General features: G+C 43.5%; 1 long non-coding RNA gene across 1 annotated transcript; it reads left to right on the plus strand.

The window, feature by feature from the left end:
* The first annotated feature begins 673 nt into the window (after positions 1-673).
* LOC125326443 lies at positions 674-4,197 on the plus strand. The gene is made up of 3 exons (XR_007203814.1): positions 674-827; positions 2,809-3,549; positions 4,136-4,197. It is a non-coding gene; the product is annotated as an uncharacterized LOC125326443 (long non-coding RNA).
* Positions 4,198-7,086: the final 2,889 nt, after the last annotated feature.

Raw genomic sequence — 7,086 nt, forward strand, 5'->3', positions numbered from 1 at the left:
GAGTGACATATCACTTGACCTCAGTCACAGCAGCTGTAAAATGAAGTGGAAATACAGGGAGAAAAACGGAAGATGCCTTTCGGCAGCACTTTCTCGAGGAAATAGAGTTCAAATCTGTGGCTTGGCTTCTTTCTTAGACCTTCAAAAGTTTGTGATGAGTTTTAGATCAGAATTAGGTTTCCCAACATTTATTTTTAATTCCTTTTGGCAGTGACAGGATGCGGTATACAGTCACCTCGTCCTGGGTACTCGGAGTGGGAAGAGACGCTGAAGCCTGGGGTGTACAGATGGTCTGATAAAGGCCCCTCCCGGTCCGTCAGTTTTGCAGGGCGGAAGCAGAAACGTTTCAGACAAAAATGTTCCTCCCTTCCTGCCGCTCTCCGAGCCGGGGCACAGCGGCGGCGCGGGGCGCGCTGACCGCCACAGGCGCCTCAGGACGGCAGCGCCGCGGCCGGAGCGCCCGCGCGCCTGGGCCTGCGCGGCCTGCAGGGGGCGCGGCGGCGCCGCTCCGCCGGCACGGCCCGGCCCGGGCCTGCGGGACACCGGCTCGCTGCGCGCCCGGAGCCCCCGAAACCCCCGGGACACCGGGATCCCGCGCCCCTTCCCCCCCGGGACAACCCACCCACACCCCCCCCCCTCCCCGGCACTCTCGGGGTCCCGGGACCCCGCAGCCCCAGGACCACCACCGGCCTCCGCACCCCCGGGACCCCGCCTCTCTGGGCCTCGGGGACTGAGGAGCGAGAGGAGGAAAGAAATCGTTTTGCTCCCAGTGATAAGCTCTTCGTGAAGTCAGAAAGAAACACTCCAGCTTTCCTCCCGCGTTTTGGGTGGGAATATGGCGTTTGATTTGGGGGGTTTTGTATGTCTGTGGGAGTTACTGTGTTACTGTGGGAGTTTGTGGGGTTATTGTTTGTTTGGATTTTGTTTTGGTTCATGTTTTTGTTTTTAGTTCATGTTTTTGTTGGTTGGTTATTGTGGGAGTGCTGGAAAAGTTTGAAGATGCCGTCAGATGCAGAAGGCCGTGTTTTCTGTGAGATAGCCTCGGGTGCTTTAAACAGCAGCTGAAACTCGATCCCGTTCAGACAACTCCAAGCATGGGTAGAAATCCCACCCTTGGGGCAACCAGGCTTTCCCCTAGCGAATTTCATGACGTTGACGTGACCAGCATTCAGACCTCATCTAGCACGTGTCTGAGGATAACCTTAAACCAGAGTCCATGTTGCTGCCTGTTCAGTACACTTTTTAAGCTTAGATTTGCTGCTATTTATTTGTGTCAAATCTTCCCCACCATAGTTTTCTTCATACAGTTGCGTAGACCTTGAATTAACAAACACCTACTCTAATTTGCATCTGGATGTCCCTCCTCTGCAAAGAAATCAATGTTGGGCAGAATGCTTGTGCTGGTGCAACTCTTCACTTCCCAGGGGGAACTGGGCTCTAGTGGGCCTTGTTTTGGAGTGTGGCCTGGCAAAGTTGGGAGATGGAAAAGTAGGAGGGATAGACTTTCTAGGTGATGAAACTTTGAAACAGACTTAGGGCTGCTGTAAAATCTTTAAAACCCAAAACTGGTTTAAATCCTGTCTTAATGGGAGACTAAGGGACAGACAGAAGGGTCCAGCCTCCATCCTCAAGCATGTTACATGCCCAGATGACATGAGGCAAGCTAAGCTGGAAATCAGTGCACTAAAGGAGCCTCATAGCCTATAGCACAGTTGTTGTAGCACAGCCTCTGCTGGAGCTGCTTGGCACAGCCACTGGAGCTGATGTCCTGCTTGAACTGTTCTATCCCACTTGCATTCCTGAGCCATCAGACAGGAGCACGTGGATGCGCAGGCAGCGGTCAGCAGTGCGTGCCTAGCAAGCCTGTTACAAAAATAGAAACACAATAGATCTTTCCCCTTGCCAGTGTGTCTTTCCCGGTCCTTACCCTTTTTTACTGACAGTGAAATATAGAGGCATGTGAAGTGCTGTGTTCCAGCTGAACCTGGCCTGTGCACATCTCAGAGTGTTCTGATCTAGTTTTAGTCCAGGCAAAAGCAAATAATTTTGTGATGAGTCTACCCAAAGGTTTAAAACAGTCATATTGTAAATGGGATGTTGGAATGGGCCTTTTTCATAATTCTTCTATTCATAATTTGCTTCATCTTATTCTCATATAAATCAGAGTAGATCAGTTTGAAAGGCTGAAGCAATCACAAACCAAGGAATCTTAGCATGGGAAGATAAGCCTGTCACTTCCCTCAGCCATCTTACTAGCACTCTCATTGCCATTGGTGGCCTGGTACCTAAGGCGCGGACAGTCACACCTGGGTGCCTGATCTACTGATTTCACCTGCATTAGCAGTTGATGTGTGACCACTAGAATCACCCTGGGCCAGGAGTACACAATGTACATCTCATGCATAAGGACGTCACTCCCTTGGGATGGTTGTACCAACTCATACAGTTTAAAATTTGATCTATAGGAATTGCTTCAATTTCTCTGTGACTGGTAACAATTAGGTGATCATAATTGGGCACTTCATCAGCAAACTGTAATTTAATGTGCCTTGTACGCAGAAATAAACTAGTTAATTTCTATTTCTGATTGTCAGACGCTTGCACATGAATTGCTAATAGACCAAGAGGAGCTAAGGTCTATAAAATATTTTTTCACTTTTAGTTCATAATTTCATGCTGCTTTTTTAATGTGACTTTGAATTATCACTGTAACTTCCTGTGTTTCTGTAAAAAAGGAGAAAGGACTGTTCTCCATCCCAGGGATATGTGATGTCGTACCTGCTATTTTCTTTTCCTTTTTTTTCCTAGATCATCTAGATGGGATGTCTTATGAAAAAAAGATTGGAAGATAACACTTCTAGGAGAAACTCTTGAATCATTTAGTCCAGCTTTCTGAATTAGACAAAGCACCTTGCTGTGTGTTTACATTTGACTTTTAATTAACTCTTGGATGTTTGCATCAGCATCTTAGCAGTCAGAGAGACCTTGTGAAGCTGTTTCCTTCCACTTAGTAGCCTCCTGTATGATGTGAAAAAAATGATCTGCAAATTTTTTTGTGTTTTTTTTCCCCTGATAGCTTTTAATCCACATGAAATGTGAAAATGTCATTTCTTCCAAACAACAGTAATATATTTGATTGTATATAAATTGTATTTTCATATGCTTTTTCCAGATCAAAGTATGAGAAACAATATATATGTTGTCTCTGGAAGGGGCAGAGTTTCTCTAGAATAATACTACTTCTGTAGACTTTTTAAGGGGCTCTGTTCTGATGGTATCCAGCAAGATAATTTGCTTCTGTGACTTCTTTTCCTCCATTGTCTTCTCTTTAAATTAAACCAAAGGAAATTTTGCCAGACCATTTCCGTTGAGAGGAAGGCTGCAATATGTATCTGTGCCAGCCAAACAGCTGTTCATTTCCTGAAAACACCTGAATAGGGCTGAGCTGCTGGGTGTCTGGGCTTCCCCCTGTCTGTATTGTATCTATTATCTCAGACTCTGTTCAGAAGACTATATAAAAGAGCAACAGCAGTTGTGACCAGCCACACAGTAAGTATATTAAAAGTTCATCCTTCCTCCCACAAACATATTTGTTTAATATTATAATATTTGAAAGAAGTTCAGTCTGTATTTTTTTATGACTAAGCAGAGTTTGAAGTAATGGATATGTTGCTAGTTCAGAATGCTCCTAGGGTCTTGGACCCCCTGACTTTTGATGCCGGGCACTAATGCAGTGTTTCAGTTTCAGAACTTGCACATTTTGAGTGGTAGGGAAAATATAAAGGGATCTTGAAAACACTTGTGTGGTAGCAGCCGTCATCACAGACCAGATCCCAAAGGGCAGATTTACATTGCACTTGCCACCTTAGTCATTGTGTTGCTGAATGTCTGATCAGCCAAGTCAGAGTTCCTATTCTCTAAAGAGGGTTCTTTGGGTCACTTACTGATGTATTTATTAATGCAAACTATCTGTTCAGCTCTGATCTGTTCTACTTTTGCACATCTTTTTATGATCTTGTGCATTTTTCCCTCTTTACCTTTAGTCTTTATGCTGAAAAATGCTAAAACAGTAGTTATCATATGTTTAAATGGACTTTGTCTGCTTCTTATTAAGAAGAAATCTTTGTTTTTTCAGTAAAATCTGTGGATCTGTTTGGAAAAGCTTTTTTTCAAGGAGACAAAATTTTCATTGGAAAGGCAACATAATATTCTTGTTTGTCTCACTTAGAAGTGATTCTTCCTTGAGGGCTAGTGTAAAATCCAGCTGGGAATATCTTTGGTACCATCCTTTACCTTCAGTGTTGTGAAGATGCAAGGGATTTCAACACCTTGGCTGCCTGAACTGGGATGGTGCCGAGAAGATCTAGGCAGAATGGCTCTGTGGGTCGACATCTTAAACCAATGGCAGAATAATAACGATAACAATAACAATAACAACAATAATAAGATAGTAGTTGATACATCTTAAATACAAAAGCAATAGTTGCTCAGGTCTCTGATTTACATACATGAAAACAGGAGCAGAAACTGGGCCTGCACATATCCTTCAGGACTATGAAAAGATGGTATTAGAGCACAGCCATACTAACTCCGAGCTTAGCAGGGGAAGAGTTCTTTTAACAACAGGACACTGAAACAAACACAAGATGTTAGAGAAGCCAAAATTTAATAATAGTAAGCAGTATGAGATCTATACTTTCCGTTCAGTCTTGTACTCTACATGAAAGGCTATGAAAACCTCTGATAATTTTATATCCTGTAATTTGCAACCACATCCAGTACAACTTGGTAGTTAATGACAACAGTGACACTAGTTGATGGGATCCTGTTCAAGGCTAAGCTTCAGAGTCCTGTGGTTCCTGGAAGAATCTTCTTTTGGGGTTGTGTGAATTCAACTCCTTGCCCATTTCACTGTGCAGAGCTCCAGAAGCAGCAAGGTCTCCCTGCTTTAGTTTGGTCATATTTCATTTATTAACCCTATCAACCTAGTGTCTTTGTCATCTACTGTACTGCTGCTCCATGAGGCAGTCTGGCCTACCAGCTACCAGAAAACATTACTGTATGGTGGCAATAGCACATGAATAGAGCAAAGGGGAAGGTCTCCTGGGCAAACCTGAGCAAACTGTACTGGTGAGTGCTGGGACACTTTAAGTCACCTTTTCCTTTGTCCTCCCTTTGGTCCTGCATGAGCCCGGCCTGCAGAAGGTCGTATTTCCATTCTGGCTTGAGGCAGCTCTTTCCATTTATGTAGGTAGCCAGCTTGTTTCTCCAACAGAAGAAGGACTCATGGCCAGTTTGACTCTCTTGTGTAAAACATCAGTAAGACATTAAGCAAAACATCTTACTAGCAGCAAAAAAGGAATTTTTATTCCACACAATTTGGAAAGTGAACACCACACCAAAGGTGGAAAAATTAGAACATAATACTGAAAGTATTCTACTTCCAATATTAATAATACTAATGGAAATACTAATATTTTATCTAATGACTGTGACACCAAAAGTAGGGAGGTAGCGATGAAGTTTGCCCATGAGATAAAGCTGTGAAACATTGTCAATATAGCTGAAGTCAGAGACAACACAGAGGTGAATTGGATAGTCTTGGGGACAAGAAATTCAGTCATAACACTAGATCATGCCCTTGCATACTGCTAGTAAGTATTTATCTTATAAGCTGGGACTCAATCCATTTGAAATAATGACCAAGAAGAGACCTGGCCTGTGCTGCTTATTCCTGACACTGCTGAACTCTCAGTGCTATTTAACCCTGCTTTTGGCTCTTGCCATTTTAAAAGGCACCCTGACAGCTGATAGACTAAGGACATAGGTCAGCAGGCACCCTGCTTACTGTGTGTCACAGCTCTCAGTGGGCTCCAGAAGGCAAGTGGTAGTGTATTAGTGACATGCTGGCATTCGTCATCACTGAATTCATACTCACACATTACGTTCAAGGGAGACAGAAGGACTTTATCACTCTACGGAGGAAGCAGACTTTCTACATGGCCTGTGTTGTTTCTATTTTGCACGGCTTGAAAAATTGGCTCATTGAACTTCTAATCTGAGTTAATGTGTTAAATTTAGTAATATTAAAGACACTTCTTCTTTAAAATGCCCTCTATTTTTCTCTTTAGTAGCCCTTCCCGCAATATGACATGATGAAGACTGGTTTTGAGAAGAGGGCCTAAATATGGCCAAGAAGAGGGAAATACTGTGTGCAAAGCAGAAGTGCAGAAACCTTGCCTGTCTGATTCCAAGATTGCCTGTCTCATGGGGCAGTTTTATGATTGCCAGCATGGCTGATGCTTGTCTTGAAGAAAGATAATCCATTATGATCTTTCCTGACCAAATATCTACAACCCCTTTCTGGAGTTAGTAAAAAAATCTTCCTTACCAGCCAACCTACAAGTGTATCTCTGCAGAAGGACATAAACCCCATGTAGTGGTTTGGTCCAAAATACTCATTACTGTTTATCTGCTGTGAGATAAGAATTAGGAGAAATGCAAAACAGGCACCAAACTTGAAAGAATATAAAGAAGTTTATTAACAGACCTAAAAGAAGAAAAAAAATTATACCACCTTCAGAACTCTCCTCCTCCCCCCACCTTCCTCCCTTCTCCCACTGACAATGTAAAAAGACAACCCTTAAGATGTTCAGTCTGTTTACCACTTCCATAATAACCTTGTTCAGTCCATTTAGAAAGAGAAGTCTCTTCTTGCTCATGCTATGAAAACATTATCACAACGAGACAGCCGCCCACTTCCAAATATTGTTCAGTCCATTTAGGAAGAGGAGTCTCTCTGCCTGCGTGTGAGTCCTTTCCCCCGACTTGCAGCTTTTCCCGCAACTGCTTTCGAGGGTCCACTCTTGAAGTTTTTTGGGGTACAATTTTAAGGTTGAGCCGTTCAGAAACAAAAACAGAGGCCCTTCTCCTTCCCTGGGAGCAAAGGGTCTTCATCATCTTCATCGTTAGGACTATCTCTGGGAGCATCTCTAGGAAATGAGGTTTTCTCCTTTCCCATTTGGAGCAAAAGTCCTCATCTGGTTCATCTCTACGGACTGAGGTTTTCTCCTTTCCCATTTGGAG

The sequence above is a fragment of the Corvus hawaiiensis genome, chromosome 5 (assembly GCF_020740725.1).
Source record: "Corvus hawaiiensis isolate bCorHaw1 chromosome 5, bCorHaw1.pri.cur, whole genome shotgun sequence".
NCBI lineage: Eukaryota > Metazoa > Chordata > Aves > Passeriformes > Corvidae > Corvus > Corvus hawaiiensis.